General features: G+C 41.7%; 29 non-coding genes and 2 pseudogenes across 29 annotated transcripts; all 31 read right to left on the bottom strand.

Moving 5' to 3' along the window:
* Window positions 1-2: 2 nt before the first annotated feature.
* LOC135478583 (U4 spliceosomal RNA) lies at window positions 3-143 on the bottom strand. The gene has a single exon (XR_010445490.1). It is a non-coding gene; the product is annotated as a U4 spliceosomal RNA (small nuclear RNA).
* A 440-nt stretch (window positions 144-583) lies between these two features.
* Window positions 584-724, bottom strand: LOC135478399 (U4 spliceosomal RNA). Its single transcript, XR_010445318.1, has one exon. It is a non-coding gene; the product is annotated as a U4 spliceosomal RNA (small nuclear RNA).
* A 435-nt stretch (window positions 725-1,159) lies between these two features.
* Window positions 1,160-1,300, bottom strand: LOC135478794 (U4 spliceosomal RNA). Its single transcript, XR_010445690.1, has one exon. It is a non-coding gene; the product is annotated as a U4 spliceosomal RNA (small nuclear RNA).
* A 433-nt stretch (window positions 1,301-1,733) lies between these two features.
* On the bottom strand, window positions 1,734-1,874 carry LOC135478571 (U4 spliceosomal RNA). The gene has a single exon (XR_010445479.1). It is a non-coding gene; the product is annotated as a U4 spliceosomal RNA (small nuclear RNA).
* Window positions 1,875-2,313: 439 nt separating this feature from the next.
* Window positions 2,314-2,455, bottom strand: LOC135478407 (U4 spliceosomal RNA). Its single transcript, XR_010445326.1, has one exon. It is a non-coding gene; the product is annotated as a U4 spliceosomal RNA (small nuclear RNA).
* Window positions 2,456-2,890: 435 nt separating this feature from the next.
* Window positions 2,891-3,031, bottom strand: LOC135478559 (U4 spliceosomal RNA). The gene has a single exon (XR_010445468.1). It is a non-coding gene; the product is annotated as a U4 spliceosomal RNA (small nuclear RNA).
* A 433-nt stretch (window positions 3,032-3,464) lies between these two features.
* On the bottom strand, window positions 3,465-3,605 carry LOC135478548 (U4 spliceosomal RNA). Its single transcript, XR_010445457.1, has one exon. It is a non-coding gene; the product is annotated as a U4 spliceosomal RNA (small nuclear RNA).
* Window positions 3,606-4,045: 440 nt separating this feature from the next.
* LOC135478840 (U4 spliceosomal RNA) lies at window positions 4,046-4,186 on the bottom strand. The gene has a single exon (XR_010445734.1). It is a non-coding gene; the product is annotated as a U4 spliceosomal RNA (small nuclear RNA).
* A 433-nt stretch (window positions 4,187-4,619) lies between these two features.
* Window positions 4,620-4,760, bottom strand: LOC135478537 (U4 spliceosomal RNA). The gene has a single exon (XR_010445446.1). It is a non-coding gene; the product is annotated as a U4 spliceosomal RNA (small nuclear RNA).
* A 440-nt stretch (window positions 4,761-5,200) lies between these two features.
* LOC135478395 (U4 spliceosomal RNA) lies at window positions 5,201-5,341 on the bottom strand. Its single transcript, XR_010445314.1, has one exon. It is a non-coding gene; the product is annotated as a U4 spliceosomal RNA (small nuclear RNA).
* Window positions 5,342-5,774: 433 nt separating this feature from the next.
* LOC135478524 (U4 spliceosomal RNA) lies at window positions 5,775-5,915 on the bottom strand. The gene has a single exon (XR_010445435.1). It is a non-coding gene; the product is annotated as a U4 spliceosomal RNA (small nuclear RNA).
* A 440-nt stretch (window positions 5,916-6,355) lies between these two features.
* Window positions 6,356-6,496, bottom strand: LOC135478760 (U4 spliceosomal RNA). The gene has a single exon (XR_010445657.1). It is a non-coding gene; the product is annotated as a U4 spliceosomal RNA (small nuclear RNA).
* Window positions 6,497-6,910: 414 nt separating this feature from the next.
* Window positions 6,911-7,051, bottom strand: LOC135478783 (U4 spliceosomal RNA). Its single transcript, XR_010445679.1, has one exon. It is a non-coding gene; the product is annotated as a U4 spliceosomal RNA (small nuclear RNA).
* Window positions 7,052-7,491: 440 nt separating this feature from the next.
* LOC135478408 (U4 spliceosomal RNA) lies at window positions 7,492-7,632 on the bottom strand. Its single transcript, XR_010445327.1, has one exon. It is a non-coding gene; the product is annotated as a U4 spliceosomal RNA (small nuclear RNA).
* A 442-nt stretch (window positions 7,633-8,074) lies between these two features.
* LOC135478889 (U4 spliceosomal RNA) lies at window positions 8,075-8,215 on the bottom strand. The gene has a single exon (XR_010445779.1). It is a non-coding gene; the product is annotated as a U4 spliceosomal RNA (small nuclear RNA).
* Window positions 8,216-8,647: 432 nt separating this feature from the next.
* On the bottom strand, window positions 8,648-8,788 carry LOC135478386 (U4 spliceosomal RNA). Its single transcript, XR_010445306.1, has one exon. It is a non-coding gene; the product is annotated as a U4 spliceosomal RNA (small nuclear RNA).
* Window positions 8,789-9,228: 440 nt separating this feature from the next.
* Window positions 9,229-9,369, bottom strand: LOC135478513 (U4 spliceosomal RNA). The gene has a single exon (XR_010445424.1). It is a non-coding gene; the product is annotated as a U4 spliceosomal RNA (small nuclear RNA).
* Window positions 9,370-9,783: 414 nt separating this feature from the next.
* Window positions 9,784-9,924, bottom strand: LOC135478401 (U4 spliceosomal RNA). Its single transcript, XR_010445320.1, has one exon. It is a non-coding gene; the product is annotated as a U4 spliceosomal RNA (small nuclear RNA).
* Window positions 9,925-10,364: 440 nt separating this feature from the next.
* LOC135478865 (U4 spliceosomal RNA) lies at window positions 10,365-10,505 on the bottom strand. Its single transcript, XR_010445757.1, has one exon. It is a non-coding gene; the product is annotated as a U4 spliceosomal RNA (small nuclear RNA).
* Window positions 10,506-10,938: 433 nt separating this feature from the next.
* LOC135478501 (U4 spliceosomal RNA) lies at window positions 10,939-11,079 on the bottom strand. Its single transcript, XR_010445413.1, has one exon. It is a non-coding gene; the product is annotated as a U4 spliceosomal RNA (small nuclear RNA).
* Window positions 11,080-11,519: 440 nt separating this feature from the next.
* LOC135478353 (U4 spliceosomal RNA) lies at window positions 11,520-11,660 on the bottom strand. The gene has a single exon (XR_010445279.1). It is a non-coding gene; the product is annotated as a U4 spliceosomal RNA (small nuclear RNA).
* A 435-nt stretch (window positions 11,661-12,095) lies between these two features.
* On the bottom strand, window positions 12,096-12,236 carry LOC135478816 (U4 spliceosomal RNA). The gene has a single exon (XR_010445712.1). It is a non-coding gene; the product is annotated as a U4 spliceosomal RNA (small nuclear RNA).
* Window positions 12,237-12,676: 440 nt separating this feature from the next.
* LOC135478712 (U4 spliceosomal RNA) lies at window positions 12,677-12,817 on the bottom strand. Its single transcript, XR_010445612.1, has one exon. It is a non-coding gene; the product is annotated as a U4 spliceosomal RNA (small nuclear RNA).
* A 434-nt stretch (window positions 12,818-13,251) lies between these two features.
* On the bottom strand, window positions 13,252-13,409 carry LOC135478414 (uncharacterized; annotated as a pseudogene).
* Window positions 13,410-17,806: 4,397 nt separating this feature from the next.
* On the bottom strand, window positions 17,807-17,956 carry LOC135478413 (uncharacterized; annotated as a pseudogene).
* Window positions 17,957-18,391: 435 nt separating this feature from the next.
* Window positions 18,392-18,532, bottom strand: LOC135478488 (U4 spliceosomal RNA). The gene has a single exon (XR_010445401.1). It is a non-coding gene; the product is annotated as a U4 spliceosomal RNA (small nuclear RNA).
* Window positions 18,533-18,973: 441 nt separating this feature from the next.
* Window positions 18,974-19,114, bottom strand: LOC135478391 (U4 spliceosomal RNA). The gene has a single exon (XR_010445311.1). It is a non-coding gene; the product is annotated as a U4 spliceosomal RNA (small nuclear RNA).
* A 441-nt stretch (window positions 19,115-19,555) lies between these two features.
* Window positions 19,556-19,696, bottom strand: LOC135478389 (U4 spliceosomal RNA). The gene has a single exon (XR_010445309.1). It is a non-coding gene; the product is annotated as a U4 spliceosomal RNA (small nuclear RNA).
* A 440-nt stretch (window positions 19,697-20,136) lies between these two features.
* On the bottom strand, window positions 20,137-20,277 carry LOC135478335 (U4 spliceosomal RNA). Its single transcript, XR_010445262.1, has one exon. It is a non-coding gene; the product is annotated as a U4 spliceosomal RNA (small nuclear RNA).
* A 436-nt stretch (window positions 20,278-20,713) lies between these two features.
* LOC135478377 (U4 spliceosomal RNA) lies at window positions 20,714-20,854 on the bottom strand. Its single transcript, XR_010445301.1, has one exon. It is a non-coding gene; the product is annotated as a U4 spliceosomal RNA (small nuclear RNA).
* Window positions 20,855-21,293: 439 nt separating this feature from the next.
* LOC135478477 (U4 spliceosomal RNA) lies at window positions 21,294-21,434 on the bottom strand. Its single transcript, XR_010445390.1, has one exon. It is a non-coding gene; the product is annotated as a U4 spliceosomal RNA (small nuclear RNA).
* Window positions 21,435-21,755: the final 321 nt, after the last annotated feature.

Below are 21,755 nucleotides of genomic sequence, written 5' to 3'. Positions count from 1 at the left end.
TGCTCCCGTAAGAGCATCCAAAAATAGCGACCGGCGATCGTATTTCAGACCGCCAGCGCGGGGTATTGGGAATAGTTTTCAACTAGCAATAACCACGCCTCGGATTTTCCTCATTGGCTATGGTACCGCCACTGCGCAAAGCTGATTACTCAGCCGTAAAAATTGAGAGCTCATTATACTGTACCCGTAGCTAAAGACGGGCTTCAACACACACAAACGCAGACGGGTCGTCGTGCTTTTCACCATAATTTGTAAAAGGCTCTGTCGTTATTTTCAAGGCAGTTAGGTAATGGGAAAATTTCGTCGGTTTTTCTTTAAAAGACCTGATAAAATTCCGGTGAGGAAAATTCCCCATGCCACGGGAGGTGTACTATATGTAAGTTTTTACAATGCTCTGATTTTACATTTAGCAACAACATCAGTACGAAATTTGGGAACTTATTTGCATTTGCTGCATATGTGCCTGTCCTGCGGAAAGCGTTTTTTTAATGGCCCAAATGACATGTTTCCAACAAATAGATGACATTTAGCTTGCACTGAGGACAAGATGTTTGTGTTTCTATGTTTGAGTTAAGAATTGTTGCTCCCGTAAGAGCATCCAAAAAAAGCGACCGGCGATCGTATTTCAGACCGCCAGCGCGGGGTATTGGGAATAGTTTTCAACTAGCAATAACCACTCCTCGGATTTTCCTCATTGGCTATGGTACCGCCACTGCGCAAAGCTGATTACTCAGCCGTAAAAATTCAGAGCTCGTTCAACTGTACCCGTAGCTAAAGACGGACTTCAACACACACAAACGCAGACGGGTCGTTGTGCTCGTCACTATATTTTGGAAAAGGCTGCATTGTTATTTTCAGGCTAGTTTAATTTTTTGAAATTTTCGTTGTTTTTCTTTAAAAGACCTGAAAACATTACGCCGAGGAATACTCCCCAGGCCCCGGGAGGTGTATGTAAGTTTTTACAATGCTCTGACTTTACATTTAGCAACAACATCTGTACGAAATTTGGGAATTTATTTGCATTTGCTGCATATGTGCCTGTCTTGCGGAAGGCGTTTTTTTGAATGGCCCAAATGACATGCTTCCAACAAATAGATGACATTTAGCTTGCACTGAGGACAAGATGTTTGTGTTTCTATGATTGAGTTAAGAATTGTTGCTCCCGTAAGAGCATCCAAAAATAGCGACCGGCGATCGTATTTCAGACCGCCAGCGCGGGGTATTGGGAATAGATTTCAACTAGCAATAACCACGCCTCGGATTTTCCTCATTGGCTATGGTACCGCCACTGCGCAAAGCTGAATACTCAGCCGTAAAAATTGAGAGCTCATTATACTGTACCCGTAGCTAAAGACGGGCTTTTACACACACAGACGCAATCGGGTTGTCGTGCTCATCAGCATATTTTGCAAATGGCCGCATTGTTATTTTCAAGCTAGTTTAATTTTTTGAAATTTTCGCTTTTTTCTTAAAAAGACCTGATAACATTACGCCAAGGAATACTGCCCAGGCCCGGGGAGGTGTATGTAAGTTTTTACAATGCTCTGACTATACATTTAGCAACAACATATGTACGAAATTTGGGAACTTATTTGCATTTGCTGCATATGTGCCTCTCTTGCGGAAGGCGTTTTTTGAATGGCCCAAATGACATGTTTCAAACAAATAGATGACATTCAGCTTGCACTGAGGACAAGATGTTTGTGTTTCTATGTTTGAGTTAAGAATTGTTGCTCCCGTAAGAGCATCCAAAAATAGCGACCGGCGATCGTATTTCAGACCGCCAGCGCGGGGTATTGGGAATAGTTTTCAACTAGCAATAACCACGCCTCGGATTTTCCTCATTGGCTATGGTACCGCCACTGCGCAAAGCTGATTACTCAGCCGTAAAAATTCAGAGCTCATTATACTGTACCCGTAGCTAAAGACGGGCTTCAACACACACAAACGCAGACGGGTCGTCGTGCTTGTCACCATAATTCGTAAAAGGCTCTGTCGTTATTTTCAAGGTAGTTAGGTTATAAGAAAATTTCGTGGGTTTTCTTTAAAAGACCTGATAAAATTCCGGCGAGGAAAATTCCCCATGCCCCGGGAGGTGTATTATATGTAAGTTTTTACAATGCTCTGATTTTACATTTAGCAACAACATCAGTACGAAATTTGGGAACTTATTTGCATTTGCTGCATATGTGCCTGTCCTGCGGAAAGCGTTTTTTTAATGGCCCAAATGACATGTTTCCAACAAATAGATGACATTTAGCTTGCACTGAGGACAAGATGTTTGTGTTTCTATGTTTGAGTTAAGAATTGTTGCTCCCGTAAGAGCATCCAAAAAAAGCGACCGGCGATCGTATTTCAGACCGCCAGCGCGGGGTATTGGGGAATAGTTTTCAACTAGCAATAACCACTCCTTGGATTTTCCTCATTGGCTATGGTACCGCCACTGCGCAAAGCTGATTACTCAGCCGTAAAAATTCAGAGCTCGTTCAACTGTACCCGTAGCTAAAGACGGACTTCAACACACACAAACGCAGACGGGTCGTTGTGCTCGTCACTATATTTTGGAAAAGGCTGCATTGTTATTTTCAGGCTAGTTTAATTTTTTGAAATTTTCGTTGTTTTTCTTTAAAAGACCTGAAAACATTACGCCGAGGAATACTCCCCAGGCCCCGGGAGGTGTATGTAAGTTTTTACAATGCTCTGACTTTACATTTAGCAACAACATCTGTACGAAATTTGGGAATTTATTTGCATTTGCTGCATATGTGCCTGTCTTGCGGAAGGCGTTTTTTTGAATGGCCCAAATGACATGCTTCCAACAAATAGATGACATTTAGCTTGCACTGAGGACAAGATGTTTGTGTTTCTATGATTGAGTTAAGAATTGTTGCTCCCGTAAGAGCATCCAAAAATAGCGACCGGCGATCGTATTTCAGACCGCCAGCGCGGGGTATTGGGAATAGTTTTCAACTAGCAATAACCACGCCTCGGATTTTCCTCATTGGCTATGGTACCGCCACTGCGCAAAGCTGAATACTCAGCCGTAAAAATTGAGAGCTCATTATACTGTACCCGTAGCTAAAGACGGGCTTTTACACACACAGACGCAATCGGGTTGTCGTGCTCATCAGCATATTTTGCAAATGGCTGCATTGTTATTTTCAAGCTAGTTTAATTTTTTGAAATTTTCGCTTTTTTCTTAAAAAGACCTGATAACATTACGCCAAGGAATACTGCCCAGGCCCGGGGAGGTGTATGTAAGTTTTTACAATGCTCTGACTATACATTTAGCAACAACATATGTACGAAATTTGGGAACTTATTTGCATTTGCTGCATATGTGCCTCTCTTGCGGAAGGCGTTTTTTGAATGGCCCAAATGACATGTTTCAAACAAATAGATGACATTCAGCTTGCACTGAGGACAAGATGTTTGTGTTTCTATGTTTGAGTTAAGAATTGTTGCTCCCGTAAGAGCATCCAAAAATAGCGACCGGCGATCGTATTTCAGACCGCCAGCGCGGGGTATTGGGAATAGTTTTCAACTAGCAATAACCACGCCTCGGATTTTCCTCATTGGCTATGGTACCGCCACTGCGCAAAGCTGATTACTCAGCCGTAAAAATTCAGAGCTCATTATACTGTACCCGTAGCTAAAGACGGGCTTCAACACACACAAACGCAGACGGGTCGTCGTGCTTGTCACCATAATTCGTAAAAGGCTCTGTCGTTATTTTCAAGGTAGTTAGGTTATAAGAAAATTTCGTGGGTTTTCTTTAAAAGACCTGATAAAATTCCGGCGAGGAAAATTCCCCATGCCCCGGGAGGTGTATTATATGTAAGTTTTTACAATGCTCTGACTATACATTTAGCAACAACATCAGTACGAAATTTAGGAACTTATTTGCATTTGCTGCGTATGTGCCTGTCTTGCGGAAGGCGTTTTTTTGAATGGCCCAAATGACATGTTTCCAACAAACAGATGACATTCAGCTTGCACTGAGCACAAGATGTTTGTGTTTCTATGTTTGAGTTAAGAATTGTTGCTCCCGTAAGAGCATCCAAAAATAGCGACCGGCGATGGTATTTCAGACCGCCAGCGCGGGGTATTGGGAATAGTTTTCAACTAGCAATAACCACGCCTCGGATTTTCCTCATTGGCTATGGTACCGCCACTGCGCAAAGCTGAATACTCAGCCGTAAAAATTCAGAGCTCATTATACTGTACCCGTAGCTAAAGACGGGCTTTTACACACACAGACGCAATCGGGTTGTCGTGCTCATCAGCATATTTTGCAAATGGCTGCATTGTTATTTTCAAGCTAGTTTAATTTTTTGAAATTTTCGCTTTTTTCTTAAAAAGACCTGATAACATTACGCCAAGGAATACTGCCCAGGCCCGGGGAGGTGTATGTAAGTTTTTACAATGCTCTGACTATACATTTAGCAACAACATATGTACGAAATTTGGGAACTTATTTGCATTTGCTGCATATGTGCCTCTCTTGCGGAAGGCGTTTTTTGAATGGCCCAAATGACATGTTTCAAACAAATAGATGACATTCAGCTTGCACTGAGGACAAGATGTTTGTGTTTCTATGTTTGAGTTAAGAATTGTTGCTCCCGTAAGAGCATCCAAAAATAGCGACCGGCGATCGTATTTCAGACCGCCAGCGCGGGGTATTGGGAATAGTTTTCAACTAGCAATAACCACGCCTCGGATTTTCCTCATTGGCTATGGTACCGCCACTGCGCAAAGCTGATTACTCAGCCGTAAAAATTCAGAGCTCATTATACTGTACCCGTAGCTAAAGACGGGCTTCAACACACACAAACGCAGACGGGTCGTCGTGCTTGTCACCATAATTCGTAAAAGGCTCTGTCGTTATTTTCAAGGTAGTTAGGTTATAAGAAAATTTCGTGGGTTTTCTTTAAAAGACCTGATAAAATTCCGGCGAGGAAAATTCCCCATGCCCCGGGAGGTGTATTATATGTAAGTTTTTACAATGCTCTGACTATACATTTAGCAACAACATCAGTACGAAATTTAGGAACTTATTTGCATTTGCTGCGTATGTGCCTGTCTTGCGGAAGGCGTTTTTTTGAATGGCCCAAATGACATGTTTCCAACAAACAGATGACATTCAGCTTGCACTGAGCACAAGATGTTTGTGTTTCTATGTTTGAGTTAAGAATTGTTGCTCCCGTAAGAGCATCCAAAAAGGGCGACCGGCGATGGTATTTCAGACCGCCAGCGCGGGGTATTGGGAATAGTTTTCAACTAGCAATAACCACGCCTCGGATTTTCCTCATTGGCTATGGTACCGCCACTGCGCAAAGCTGATTACTCAGCCGTAAAAATTCAGAGCTCATTATACTGTACCCGTAGCTAAAGACGGGCTTTTACACACACAGACGCAATCGGGTTGTCGTGCTCATCAGCATATTTCGCAAATGGCTGCATTGTTATTTTCAAGCTAGTTTAATTTTTTGAAATTTTCGCTTTTTTCTTAAAAAGACCTGATAACATTACGCCAAGGAATACTGCCCAGGCCCGGGGAGGTGTATGTAAGTTTTTACAATGCTCTGACTATACATTTAGCAACAACATATGTACGAAATTTGGGAACTTATTTGCATTTGCTGCATATGTGCCTCTCTTGCGGAAGGCGTTTTTTGAATGGCCCAAATGACATGTTTCAAACAAATAGATGACATTCAGCTTGCACTGAGGACAAGATGTTTGTGTTTCTATGTTTGAGTTAAGAATTGTTGCTCCCGTAAGAGCATCCAAAAATAGCGACCGGCGATCGTATTTCAGACCGCCAGCGCGGGGTATTGGGAATAGTTTTCAACTAGCAATAACCACGCCTCGGATTTTCCTCATTGGCTATGGTACCGCCACTGCGCAAAGCTGATTACTCAGCCGTAAAAATTGAGAGCTCATTATACTGTACCCGTAGCTAAAGACGGGCTTCAACACACACAAACGCAGAAGGGTCGTCGTGCTTGTCACCATAATTCGTAAAAGGCTCTGTCGTTATTTTCAAGGTAGTTAGGTTATAGAAAAATTTCGTCGGTTTTCTTTAAAAGACCTGATAAAATTCCGGCGAGGAAAATTCCCCATGCCCCGGGAGGTGTATTATATGTAAGTTTTTACAATGCTCTGACTATACATTTAGCAACAACATCAGTACGAAATTTAGGAACTTATTTGCATTTGCTGCGTATGTGCCTGTCTTGCGGAAGGCGTTTTTTTGAATGGCCCAAATGACATGTTTCCAACAAATAGATGACATTCAGCTTGCACTGAGCACAAGATGTTTGTGTTTCTATGTTTGAGTTAAGAATTGTTGCTCCCGCAAGAGCATCCAAAAATGGCGACCGGCGATCGTATTTCAGACCGCCAGCGCGGGGTATTGGGAATAGTTTTCAACTAGCAATAACCACGCCTCGGATTTTCCTCATTGGCTATGGTACCGCCACTGCGCAAAGCTGATTACTCAGCCGTAAAAATTCAGAGCTCGTTCAACTGTACCCGTAGCTAAAGACGGGCTTCAACACACACAAACGCAGACGGGTCGTTGTGCTTGTCACTATATTTTGGAAAAGGCTGCATTGTTATTTTCAAGCTAGTTTAATTTTTTGAAATTTTCGTTGTTTTTCTTTAAAAGACCTGAAAACATTACGCCGAGGAATACTCCCCAGGCCCCGGGAGGCTCTGACTATACATTTAGCAACAACATCAGTACTAAATTTGGGAACTTATTTGCATTTGCTGCATATGTGCCTGTCTTGCGGAAGGCGTATTTTTGAATGGCCCAAATGACATGCTTCCAACAAATAGATGACATTTAGCTTGCACTGAGGACAAGATGTTTGTGTTTCTATGTTTGAGTTAAGAATTGTTGCTCCCGTAAGAGCATCCAAAAATAGCGACCGGCGATCGTATTTCAGATCGCCAGTGCGGGGTATTGGGAATAGTTTTCAACTAGCAATAACCACGCCTCGGATTTTCCTCATTGGCTATGGTACCGCCACTGCGCAAAGCTGATTACTCAGCCGTAAAAATTCAGAGCTCATTATACTGTACCCGTAGCTAAAGACGGGTTTCAACACACACAAACGCAGACGGGTCGTCGTGCTTGTCACCATAATTCGGAAAAGGCTCTGTCGTTATTTTCAAGGTAGTCAGGTTATAGGAAAATTTCGTCGGATTTCTTTAAAAGACCTGATAAAACTCCGGCGAGGAAAATTCCCCATGCCACGGGAGGTGTACTATATGTAAGTTTTTACAATGCTCTGACTATACATTTAGCAACAACATCAGTACGAAATTTGGGAACTTATTTGCATTTGCTGCGTATGTGCCTGTCTTGCAGAAGGCGTTTTTTTGAATGGCCCAAATGACATGCTTCCAACAAATAGATGACATTTAGCTTGCACTGAGGACAAGATGTTTGTGTTTCTATGTTTGAGTTAAGAATTGTTGCTCCCGTAAGAGCATCCAAAAATAGCGACCGGCGATCGTATTTTAGACCGCCAGCGCGGGGTATTGGGAATAGTTTTCAACTAGCAATAACCACGCCTCGGATTTTCCTCATTGGCTATGGTACCGCCACTGCGCAAAGCTGATTTAATCAGCCGTAAAAATTGAGAGCTCATTATACTGTACCCGTAGCTAAAGACGGGCTTCAACACACACAAACACAGACGGGTCGTCGTACTTGTCACCATATTTCAGAAAAGGATCCATCGTTGTTTTTAAGGTAGTCAGGTTACAGGAAAATTTCGTCGGTTTTTCTTTAAAAGACCTGATAAAATTCCGGCGAGGAAAATTCCCCATGCCCCGGGAGGTGTACTATATGTAAGTTTTTACAATGCTCTGACTATACATTTAGCAACAACATCAGTACTAAATTTGGGAACTTATTTGTATTTGCTGCATATGTGCCTGTCTGGCAGAAGGCGTTTTTTTATATGGCCCAGATGACATGCTTGCAACAAATAGATGACATTCAGCTTGCACTGAGGACAAGATGTTTGTGTTTCTATGTTTGAGTTAAGAATTGTTGCTCCCGTAAGAGCATCCAATAATGGCGACCGGCGATCGTATTTCAGACCGCCAGCGCGGGGTATTGGGAATAGTTTTCAACTAGCAATAACCACGCCTCGGATTTTCCTCATTGGCTATGGTACCGCCACTGCGCAAAGCTGAATACTCAGCCGTAAAAATTGAGAGCTCATTATACTGTACCCGTAGCTAAAGACGGGCTTTTACACACACAGACGCAATCGGGTTGTCGTGCTCATCAGCATATTTCGTAAATGGCTGCATTGTTATTTTCAAGCTAGTTTAATTTTTTGAAATTTTCGCTTTTTTCTTAAAAAGACCTGATAACATTACGCCAAGGAATACTGCTCAGGCCCCGGAGGTGTATGTAAGTTTTTACAATGCTCTGACTATACATTTAGCAACAACATATGTACGAAATTTGGGAACGTATTTGCATTTGCTGCATATGTGCCTCTCTTGCGGAAGGCGTTTTTTGAATGGCCCAAATGACATGTTTCCAACAAATAGATGACATTCAGCTTGCACTGAGGACAAGATGTTTGTGTTTGTATGTTTGAGTTAAGAATTGTTGCTCCCGTAAGACCATCCAAAAATAGCGACCGGCGATCGTATTTCAGACCGCCAGCGCGGGGTATTGGGAATAGTTTTCAACTAGCAATAACCACGCCTCGGATTTTCCTCATTGGCTATGGTACCGCCACTGCGCAAAGCTGATTACTCAGCCGTAAAAATTGAGAGCTCAATATACTGTACCCGTAGCTAAAGACGGGTTTCAACACACACAAACGCAGATGGGTCGTTGTGCTTGTCACCATAATTCGTAAAAGGCTCTGTCGTTATTTTCAAGGTAGTTAGGTTATTGGAAAATTTCGTCGGTTTTCTTTAAAAGACCTGATAAAATTCCGGCGAGGAAAATTCCCCATGCCCCGGGAGGTGTACTATATGTAAGTTTTTACAATGCTCTGACTATACATTTAGCAACAACATCAGTACGAAATTTGGGAACTTATTTGCATTTGCTGCGTATGTGCCTGTCTTGCGGAAGGCGTTTTTTTGAATGGCCCAAATGACATGTTTCCAACAAACAGATGACATTCAGCTTGCACTGAGCACAAGATGTTTGTGTTTCTATGTTTGAGTTAAGAATTGTTGCTCCCGTAAGAGCATCCAAAAATAGCGACCGGCGATCGTATTTCAGACCGCCAGCGCGGGGTATTGGGAATAGTTTTCAACTAGCAATAACCACGCCTCGGATTTTCCTCATTGGCTATGGTACCGCCACTGCGCAAAGCTGATTACTCAGCCGTAAAAATTCAGAGCTCGTTCAACTGTACCCGTAGCTAAAGACGGGCTTCAACACACACAAACGCAGACGGGTCGTTGTGCTTGTCACTATATTTTGGAAAAGGCTGCATTGTTATTTTCAAGCTAGTTTAATTTTTTGAAATTTTTGTTGTTTTTCTTTAAAAGACCTGAAAACATTACGCCGAGGAATACTCCCCATGCGCCGGGAGGCTCTGACTATACATTTAGCAACAACATCAGTACTAAATTTGGGAACTTATTTGCATTTGCTGCATATGTGCCTGTCTTGCGGAAGGCGTTTTTTTGAATGGCCCAAATGACATGCTTCCAACAAATAGATGACATTTAGCTTGCACTGAGGACAAGATGTTTGTGTTTCTATGTTTGAGTTAAGAATTGTTGCTCCCGTAAGAGCATCAAAATATAGCGACCGGCGATGGTATTTCAGACCGCCAGCGCGGGGTATTGGGAATAGTTTTCAACTAGCAATAACCACGCCTCGGATTTTCCTCATTGGCTATGGTACCGCCACTGCGCAAAGCTGATTACTCAGCCGTTAAAAGTGAGAGCTCATTATACTGTACCCGAAGCTAAAGACGGGCTTCAACACACACAAACGCAGACGGGTCGTCGTGCTTGTCACCATATTTCAGAAAAGGCTTCATCGTTATTTTCAAGGTAGTCAGGTTATAGTAAAATTTCGTCGGTTTTCTTTAAAAGACCTGATAAAACTCCGGCGAGGAAAATTCCCCATGCTCCGAGAGGGGTACTATATGTAAGGTTTTACAATGCTCTGACTATACATTTAGCAACAACATATGTACGAAATTTGGGAACTTATTTGCATTTGCTGCATATGTGCCTCTCTTGCGGAAGGCGTTTTTTTGAATGGCGCAAATGACATGTTTACAACAAATAGATGACATTCAGCTTGCACTGAGGACAAGATGTTTGTGTTTCTATGTTTGAGTTAAGAATTGTTGCTCCCGTAAGAGCATCCAAAAATAGCGACCGGCGATCGTATTTCAGACCGCCATCGCGGGGTATTGGGAATAGTTTTCAACTAGCAATAACCACGCCTCGGATTTTCCTCATTGGCTATGGTACCGCCATTGCGCAAAGCTGAATACTCAGCCGTAAAAATTCAGAGCTCATTATACTGTACCCGTAGCTAAAGACGGGCTTTTACACACACAGACGCAATCGGGTTGTCGTGCTCATCAGCATATTTCGTAAATGGCTGCATTGTTATTTTCAAGCTAGTTTAATTTTTTGAAATTTTCGCTTTTTTCTTAAAAAGACCTGATAACATTACGTCAAGGAATACTGCCCAGGCCCCGGGAGGTGTATGTAAGTTTTTACAATGCTCTGACTATACATTTAGCAACAACATATGTACGAAATTTGGGAACGTATTTGCATTTGCTGCATATGTGCCTCTCTTGCGGAAGGCGTTTTTTGAATGGCCCAAATGACATGTTTCCAACAAATAGATGACATTCAGCTTGCACTGAGGACAAGATGTTTGTGTTTGTATGTTTGAGTTAAGAATTGTTGCTCCCGTAAGAGCATCCAAAAATAGCGACCGGCGATCGTATTTCAGACCGCCAGCGCGGGGTATTGGGAATAGTTTTCAACTAGCAATAACCACGCCTCGGATTTTCCTCATTGGCTATGGTACCGCCACTGCGCAAAGCTGACTACTCAGCCGTAAAAATTCAGAGCTCATTATACTGTACCCGTAGCTAAAGACGTGTTTCAACACACACAAACGCAGATGGGTCGTCGTGCTTGTCACCATAATTCGTAAAAGGCTCTGTCGTTATTTTCAAGGTAGTTAGGTTATAGGAAAATTTCGTCGGTTTTCTTTAAAAGACCTGATAAAATTCCGGCGAGGAAAATTCCCCATGCCCCGGGAGGTGTACTATATGTAAGTTTTTACAATGCTCTGACTATACATTTAGCAACAACATCAGTACGAAATTTGGGAACTTATTTGCATTTGCTGCATATGTGCCTGTCTTGCGGAAGGCGTTTTTTTGAATGCCCCAAATGACATGCTTCCAACAAATAGATGACATTTAGCTTGCACTGAGGACAAGATGTTTGTGTTTCTATGTTTGAGTTAAGAATTGTTGCTCCCGTAAGAGCATCCAAAAATAGCGACCGGCGATGGTATTTCAGACCGCCAGCGCGGGGTATTGGGAATAGTTTTCAACTAGCAATAACCACGCCTCGGATTTTCCTCATTGGCTATGGTACCGCCATTGCGCAAAGCTGAATACTCAGCCGTAAAAATTGAGAGCTCATTATACTGTACCCGTAGCTAAAGACGGGCTTTTACACACACAGAAGCAATCGGGTTGTCGTGCTCATCAGCATATTTCGTAAATGGCTGCATTGTTATTTTCAAGCTAGTTTAATTTTTTGAAATTTTCGCTTTTTTCTTAAAAAGACCTGATAACATTACGCCAAGGAATACTGCCCAGGCCCCGGGAGGTGTATGTAAGTTTTTACAATGCTCTGACTTTACATTTAGCAACAACATCTGTACGAAATTTGGAAACTTATTTGCATTTGCTGCGTATGTGCCTGTCTTGCGGAAGGCCGTTTTTTTGAATGGCCCAAATGACATGTTTCCAACAAATAGATGACATTCAGCTTGCACTGATGACAAGATGTTTGTGTTTCTATGTTTGAGTTAAGAATTGTTGCTCCCGTAAGAGCATCCAAAAATAGCGACCGGCGATCGTATTTCAGACCGCCATCGCGGGGTATTGGGAATAGTTTTCAACTAGCAATAACCACGCCTCGGATTTTCCTCATTGGCTATGGTACCGCCACTGCGCAAAGCTGATTACTCAGCCGTAAAAATTGAGAGCTCATTATACTGTACCCGTAGCTAAAGACGGGCTTCAACACACACAAACGCAGACGGGTCGTCGTGCTTGTCACCATATTTCAGAAAAGGCTTCATCGTTATTTTCAAGGTAGTCAGGTTATAGTAAAATTTCGTCGGTTTTCTTTAAAAGACCTGATAAAACTCCGGCGAGGAAAATTCCCCATGCTCCGAGAGGGGTACTATATGTAAGTTTTTACAATGCTCTGACTATACATTTAGCAACAACATCAGTACTAAATTTTGGAACTGATTTGCATTTGCTGCATATGTGCCTGTCTTGCGGAAGGCGTTTTTTTGAATGGCCCAAATGACATGTTTCCAACAAATAGATGACATTCAGCTTGCACTGAGGACAAGATGTTTGTGTTTGTATGTTTGAGTTAAGAATTGTTGCTCCCGTAAGAGCATCCAAAAATGGCGACCGGCGATCGTATTTCAGACCGCCAGCGCGGGGTATTGGGAATAGTTTTCAACTAGCAATAACCACGCCTCGGATTTTCCTCATTGGCTATGGTACCGCCACTGCGCAAAGCTGATTACTCAGCCGTAAAAATTCAGAGCTCATTATACTGTACCCGTAGCTAAAGACGGGCTTCAACACACACAAACGCAGATGGGTCGTTGTGCTCGTCACCATATTTTGGAAAAGGCTGCATTGTTATTTTCAAGCTAGTTTAATTTTTTGAAATTTTCGTTGTTTTTCTTTAAAAGACCTGAAAACATTACGCCGAGGAATACTCCCCAGGCCCCGGGAGGTGTATGTAAGTTTTTACAATGCTCTGACTTTACATTTAGCAACAACATCTGTACGAAATTTGGGAACTTATTTGCATTTGCTGCATATGTGCCTGTCTTGCGGAAGGCGTTTTTTGAATGGCCCAAATGACATGCTTCCAACAAATAGATGACATTTAGATTGCACTGAGGACAAGATGTTTGTGTTTCTATGTTTGAGTTAAGAATTGTTGCTCCCGTAAGAGCATCCAAAAATAGCGACCGGCGATCGTATTTCAGACCGCCAGCGCGGGGTATGGGGAATAGTTTTCAACTAGCAAAATTTTTTTTTTCTTTAGTAAAACTTTATTCTAATGAATTTAAATGAAGTATAGATAAAATGTATATGGATTAAAAGTATCTCTATGGATACATCAATATACAGATATTGTTCTTTATCGTACACTTTTGTACAGATTTGTACAAAGTATTAATTTTTCATTTCAGGTTACCAAACAGGTTAAAGGAAAAGAAAGGCCACCAAGAGACTGACACAGTCAGTAGGGTTTGTTACCAGGTAAACAATATGAATATCAAGGAATATCTGTTAAGAGTAAGTATAAAACTACTACATGATATACTAGGACGACCTTCTGCCCAATAAGGTAAGTACATATAAGAGAAGCAGCGCAAGAGCCAAGAATTAGTAATTTATCACTAGTGTTTGTCCATCCATTCTGCACAGAACATTCCCGATGCACCATTGAGAAACAAAAACTTTACGAGGCAACCTACGAAAATCTAGACGAGTTCTGTATCTAATGGATGCAAAAAACATATTTATAATCGATCGGGAAGAACAAAGCTGTCGTTGGTATTTACAGGAGTTTCTTGTTTTCCATATCGTCCACTTGAGTTCAGCAAGTAAATAAATAAGTAGTCGGTTGACATATCTGTTAGGATGTTGAACGAAAAGAAAAAAGGATACCATTTTGCAAGTAATAAACACCCTTTGGGATGTAATATCAAAGAACAAAGCTTCTAGACCACGCCACAAAGGCCGAACCGAAGGACAAAAGAAAAACAAGTGATTTAAATCTTCTCGGCCTACAGAACAAAAGGAACACTTAATAGGACGTGGCCAGCTACATATGCGTTGTAAAAAAAACATTGGTGTACAGAATCTGATTTACGCATTTGTATAAAAAATCTCGAACATTGTTAGCTAAAATGTCACAGCTAATGGTTTTCCAAACAATGGAAAAGTCTATGTAGACGAACATGCGATATATCTTGTTAGGTACAGCTATGGCCTTAACTATTGTATTGTACACATAGCAGTTAAGTATGTTCACATCTGGATGTTGGGAAGAAAAATCTTTAAAAGCTAACAACATCTGTCGGTAAAATAATGGTGAAAAGGAGGAATGTGGCATAAGGTTGGACGCCATAGACGGACAAAGCCGCCGGACATCCAACCCTATCCAGTACACAGCAAAGTATATCCACCTAGGTCAATCAGCTGATTCATACAAAGTAACTAGTCGTTTAATATGCATTAAGTATAAGGCTTTAATTTTTGCCCTAATACAAACAAGTTTATAACCTCCCAACGAGACTGGCCGATATAGTACCTCTCGCTTAACAAGTCCATGTCCTCCCCAAAAAAGCGAAAACTCTAACTGCTCAAACTGTTTTATATACGCATTACTTATGGGAACTAAGTTAGCCACATACCACAGCTTACTAAGTGCCAAACTGTGAAGTAAAACGGCTTTACCTCTAAATGACAATTCTCTCATTTTCCATAAATTAAGTATCTTGGATAGTTTCTTAAAAGTACCGCCCCAGTTTTCCTCATAAACACCTTCTACACCATCCGACCCCAGATAAACCCCCAAAAATTTATGCACATTATTTATCCAGCTTATGCCGAAAGGTGTATCGGTACAATTTGTCCATAACCCAACCCATAATGCTTTAGTTTTTAACATGTTGACTTTTGACCCAGAAGCACTTTCAAATAATTTACAAAGATTTAAAATTTTAACAACTGATAATCGTGAGGTAACGGTACACGACACATCATCAGCGAAAGCAGATAACCTTACATAATGCTTGTAACCTGGTAATTTAACACCATGAATATCATCCGAAGAACGTATCTTGTTTAACAGAGGTTCTAAAGATAGCACATACAATAGCGGGCTTAAAGGACACCCCTGATGAACTCCTCTTGACAAAGGAAAGTCGGGAGATATAAAGCCGTTAACCAACACAGGTGCTGTAGCGCCATTATACAAAAGCTTAATCCATGAAATGAACTGAGGACCAAAATTAAATGCCTCGAGTACCTTAAACAAATAATCATGATTAACCCTATCAAATGCTTTTTCGTTATCTATAGAAAAAAAAATACCACCCATATGTTTTTGGTTGAGATAATCTATAATAGAACTCAATAAATGAACATTATCTGTGATTGCTCTACCGGGAACAGAACAGGTTTGATCCAAATGAATAATTAACGATAGAACATTACGTAACCTATTACACAACACTTTGGAAATAATTTTATAATCAACATTTAATAGAGAAATAGGACGCCAAAACTTAAGGTTATCTGCGCGATCCTTATCTTTACAAATTAAAGTAATGTAAGATAGCAACTGAGATGAACTAAGGGATTTGTTTTGAAAGCAGTTATTGACAAAGTTTACAAAGTCAAGACCAAACAAGTCTAAAAAGGAGGCATAAAACTCCTTAGGAAGTCCGTCCGAGCCAGGTGAACTATAATTGTTCATGGCTTTAACTGCCGAACGTACCTCATCTATATTGATGGGGCCCTCTAAGGAATCTCTCTCAACACTGTTTAACTTGGGCAAATCGGATAGGAAAAAATTAACATTGGTATCAGACACAGGTTCAGAAGAAAATAACTCGGAATAATAATTCTTTGTTTCCTTAATAATTTCCTCAGTGTACACAACAGAATTGTTGTTTACTGTCAGGGAAGTAATATGCTTTTTACCAGCTCGCGATTTAACTTTGTTAAAAAAATAACTGGAAGCTTTGTCATCGTGATTAAAATCTTTTACTTTTGCCCGGATTTTGGTGCCTTGACGATAGGCCTCTAAAACGGCGCTTACTTGATTTTTGAGATCGGGAAGTAAGGGAGAATTAACATCGGAAAGATAGAGGGATCGAATTTTTTCACGTAATATCTTTACTTCGGCAGATCTCTCACGGGCGAGCCGCACACTATGAAAAATGATCAGCTTCTTGAACTCGCTTTTACAATCTTCCCACCAAGAAGATGAGAAATCTGCAGTAGCTTGGAGTACGCTATACAAATCTTGCATGTCCGAAATCAAAGCAGGGTCATTTAGTACAGAAACATTACAGTGCCAATATCCGGGTCCCAGTTTGACAGAAGGTAAGTTGCTCAATTGTAAATTCACAAAACAGTGATCGGAGAAAGAAACCGGAGAAATGGATACAGAAGATACATTGTTTACCAGAGAAGAAGAAAGGAAAATACGATCTAACAAACATGATACACCAGCGCTGGACCAGGTCGTGGCCGGAACATTAGGGTAAACAGGACGGTAAGTATCAACTAAACTAAAGTTATTACACAAGTTTTTGACTATTTCCGATCCCACTAACCCCCGATGTACACTTCCGCCTTTCTTATCTAGGTCTAGATTGAAGACACAATTAAAATCCCCAGCCAAAACAATACTACGACCCGTCCCCAAAACATCTGACAATGACTCTAAAAATTTCTTCCTACAACTGTCCTTGTTTGTCGCATACACACTAAAGAGTCTAAATTGATGGTTGCTAATTAAACAGTCACAATATATGTATCTACCCTCAGTATCTCTAAATACCTTTTCTATACTAAGAGCTAACCCCGGCCGAAATAAAATCGCCACCCCACAAGAATTTGGTGGCCTCTGACTACAAACACCTTCCCCTCCCCAGTTAACTAAGAACTTGTCAAAGTCGTTATCCGAAGAAAAATGTGTTTCTTGTAAAAAAATTACATCAAGTTTTAGAAGCTTGCATGACATTAAAAAATCAGACTGTTTGCCTACAGGCTGCAAACCATTGCAGTTAAGTGTATGGAATGATAATTGCAAAATTAATTGAACTATTACAAATTACAATATCTATTTTCAGAAAAAACACCCCAAAGGGCTATGAACATACCTGGCGTCAGTGAAAAGCTCAGTTCGAGAGAATGGTCCATAAGGCAAAATAAAGTATGTTGTCCACAGGTCATTTGGCTGAAATCACTTTCGTAAACGTAATCCACTGGGCATAGCAATTGTCCACATTCGGAGCCACTCACCAACATCACGATGACTGAAAAACTTCTTCGCAACATCAAGTTGTTCCGGATAGTCTCCTTTTATCGTAACACGAACGGTGCGGCGCAGCCGCTCTCCGTGCACCATTTTCTGCAAGTAAGAAGTCTGTTTTTCCCCCACAGGCTGTCCAACCCGAAGGTTGATTTATTTATTTGATTGGTGTTTTACACCGAACTCAAGAATATTTCACTTATACGACGACGGACAGCATTATGGTGGGTGGAAACCGGGCACAGCCCGGGGGAAACCCACGACCATCCGCAGGTTGCTGTCAGAACTTCCCACTTACGGCCGGAGAGGAAGCCAGCATGAGATGGACTTGAACTCACAGCGACCGCATTGGTGAGAGGCTCCTGGGTCATTACGCTGCGCTAGCGCGCTAACCGACTGAGCCACGGAGGCCCCTACCCGAAGGTTGACACCCGCGGGAGTACAACGCACGTGTAAAGATTTCTCCTCTAAAAGTAATCAATTACTAAAAGCACTTTTACGCAGGAGTATGAGAAACCCGGTTTTCAACTAGCAATAACCACGCCTCGGATTTTCCTCATTGGCTATGGTACCGCCACTGCGCAAAGCTGATTACTTAGCCGTAAAAATTGAGAGCTTATTATACTGTACCCGTAGATAAAGACGGGCTTCAACACACACAAACGCAGACGGGTCGTCATGCTCGTCACCATATTTCGGAAAAGGCTCCATCGTTATTTTCAAGGTAGTCAGGTTATAGGAAAATTTCGTCGGTTTTCTTTAAAAGATCGGATAACATTCCTGCGAGGAAAATTCCCCATGCCCCGGGAGGTGTATGTAAGTTTTTACAATGCTCTGACTATACATTTAGCAACAACATCATTACTAAATTTGGGAACTTATTTGCATTTGCTGCGTATGTGTCTGTCTTGCGGAAGGGGTTTTTTTGAATGGCCCAAATGACATGCTTCCAACAAATAGATGACATTCAGCTTGCACTGAGGACAAGATGTTTGCGTTTCTATGTTTGAGTTAAGAATTGTTGCTCCCGTAAGAGCATCCAAAAATAGCGACCGGCGATCGTATTTCAGACCGCCAGCGCGGGGTATTGGGAATAGTTTTCAACTAGCAATAACCACGCCTCGGATTTTCCTCATTGGCTATGGTACCGCCACTGCGCAAAGCTGATTACTCAAGCGTCATAATTGAGAGCTCATTCAAGTGTACCCGTAGCTAAAAACGGGCTTCAACACACACAAACGCAGACGGTTCGTTGTGCTCGTCACCATAATTCGAAAAAAGGCCCCATCAATATTTTCAAGCTAGTTAGGTTATAGGAAAATTTCTTCGGTTTTCTTTCAAATGCCTGATAACATTCCGGGAAGGAAAATTCCCCAAGGCCGAGAAGTTTTACCATATGTAAGTTTTTACAATGCTCTAACTATACATTTAGCAACAACCTCGTTACTAAATTTGAGAACTTATTTGCATTTGCTGTGTATGTGCCTGTCTTGCGGAAGGCGTTTTTTTGAATGGCCCAAATGACATGCTTCCAACAAATAGATGACATTCAGCTTGCACTGAGGACAAGATGTTTGTGTTTCTATGTTTGAGTTAAGAATTGTTGCTCCCGTAAGAGCATCCAAAAATAGCGACCGGCCATCGTATTTCAGACCGCCAGCGCGGGGTATTGGGAATAGTTTTCAACTAGCAATAACCACGCCTCGGATTTTCCTCATTGGCTATGGTACCGCCACTGCGCAAAGCTGATTACTCAAGCGGCATAATTGAGAGCTCATTATACTGTACCCGTAGCTAAAGACGGGGCTTCAACACACACAAACGCAGACGGGTCGTCGTGCTCGTCACCATATTTCGGAAAAGGCTCCATCGTTATTTTCAAGCTAGTTAGGTTATAGGAAAATTTCGTCGGTTTTCTTTAAAAGACATGATAACATTCCCGTGAGGAAAGTTCCCAATGCCCAGGTAGGTGTACTATATGTAAGTTTTTACAATGCTCTTACTATACATTTAGCAACAACATCATTACTAAATTTGGGAACTTATTTGCATTTGCTGCGTATGTGCCTGTCTTGCGGAAGGCGTTTTTTTCAATGGCCCAAATGACATGCTTCCAACAAATAGGTGACATTCAGCTTCCACTGAGGACAAAATGTTTGTGTTTCTATGTTTGAGTTAAGAATTGTTGCTCCCGTAAGCGCATCCAAAAATAGCGACCGGCGATCGTATTTCAGACCGCCAGCGCGGGGTATTGGGAATAGTTTTCAACTAGCAATAACCACGCCTCGGATTTTCCTCATTGGCTATGGTACCGCCACTGCGCAAAGCTGATTACTCAAGCGTCATAATTGAGAGCTCATTCAACTCTACCCGTAGCTAAAGACGGGGCTTCAACACACACAAACACAGAAGGGTCGTCGTGCTCGTCACCATATTTCGGAAATGGCTCCATCGTTATTTTTAAGCTAGTTAGGTTATAGGAAAATTTCTTCGGTTTTCTTTAAAAGACATAACATTCCGGCGAGGAAAATTCCCCATGCCCTGGAAGTTTTTACCATATGTAAGTTTTTACAATGCTCTAACTATACATTTAGCAACAACCTCGTTACTAAATTTGAGAACTTATTTGCATTTGCTGCGTATGTGCCTGTCTTGCGGAAGGCGTTTTTTTTCAATGCCCCAAATGACATGCTTCCAACAAATAGATGACATTCAGCTTGCACTGAGGACAAGACGTTTGTGTTTCTATGTTTGAGTTAAGAATTGTTGCTCCCGTAAGAGCATCCAAAAATTGCGACCGGCGATCGTATTTCAGACCGCCAGCGCGGGGTATTGGGAATAGTTTTCAACTAGCAATAACCACGCCTCGGATTTTCCTCATTGGCTATGGTACCGCCACTGCGCAAAGCTGATTACTCAAGCGTCATAATTGAGAGCTCATTCAACTGTACCCGTAGCTAAAGACGGGGCTTCAACACACACAAAAGCAGACGGGTCGTTGTTATCGTCACCATATTTCGGAAAAGGCTCCATCGTTATTTTCAAGCTAGTTAGGTTACAGGACAATTTCGTCGGTTTTCTTTAAAAGACCTGAAAACATTTCGGTGAGGAAAATTCCCCATGCCCCGGGAGGTGTATGTAAGTTTTTACAATGCTCTGACTATACATTTAGCAACAACATCATTACTAAATTTGGGAACTTTCTTGCATTTGCTGTGTATGTGCCTGTCTTGCGGAAGGCGTTTTTTTGAATGGCCCAAATGACATGCTTCCAACAAATAGATGACATTCAGCTTGCACTGAGGACAAGATGTTTGTGTTTCTATGTTTGAGTTAAGAATTGTTGCTCCCGTAAGAGCATCCAAAAATAGCCACCGGCGATCGTATTTCAGACCGCCAGCGCGGGGTATTGGGAATAGTTTTCAACTAGCAATAACCACGCCTCGGATTTTCCTCATTGGCTATGGTACCGCCACTGCGCAAAGCTGATTACTCAAGCGTCATAACTGAGAGCTCATTATACTGTACCCGTAGCTAAAGACGGGGCTTCAACACACACAAACGCAGACGGGTCGTCGTGCTCGTCACCATATATCGGAATAGGCTCCATCGTTATTTTCAAGCTAGTTAGGTTATAGGAAAATTTCGTCGGTTTTCTTTAAACGACATAACATTCCGGCGAGGAAAGTTCCCCATGCCCTGGAAGTTTTACCATATGTAAGTTTTTACAACGCTCTAACTATACATTTAGCAACAACATCGTTACTAAATTTGAGAACTTATTTGCATTTGCTGCGTATGTGCCTGTCTTGCGGAAGGCGTTTTTTTTCAATGGCCCAAATGACATGCTTCCAACAAATAGATGGCATTTAGCTTGCACTGAGGTCAAAATGTTTGTGTTTCTATGTTTGAGTTAAGAATTGTTGCTCCCGTAAGAGCATCCAAAAATAGCGACCGGCGATCGTATTTCAGACCGCCAGCGCGGGGTATTGGGAATAGTTTTCAACTAGCAATAACCACGCCTCGGATTTTCCTCATTGGCTATGGTACCGCCACTGCGCAAAGCTGATACTCAAGCGGCATAATTGAGAGCTCATTCAACTGTACCCGTAGCTAAAGACGGGGCTTCAACACACACAAACGCAGACGGGTCGTTGTGCTCGTCACCATATTTCGGAAATGGCTGCATCGTTATATTTAAGCTAGTTAGGTTATAGGAAAATTTCTTCGGTTTTCTTTAAAAGACCTGAAAACATTCCGGCGAGGAAAATTTCCCATGCCCCGGGAGGTGTATGTAAGTTTTTACAATGCTCTGACTATACATTTAGCAACAACATCATTACTAAATTTGGGAACTTACTTGCATTTGCTGTGTATGTGCCTGTCTT

This window comes from Liolophura sinensis, chromosome 11 (assembly GCF_032854445.1).
Source record: "Liolophura sinensis isolate JHLJ2023 chromosome 11, CUHK_Ljap_v2, whole genome shotgun sequence".
NCBI lineage: Eukaryota > Metazoa > Mollusca > Polyplacophora > Chitonida > Chitonidae > Liolophura > Liolophura sinensis.
Note: the sequence above shows the minus strand (reverse complement) of the source record. Positions and strands in the feature narration are given on the sequence as shown.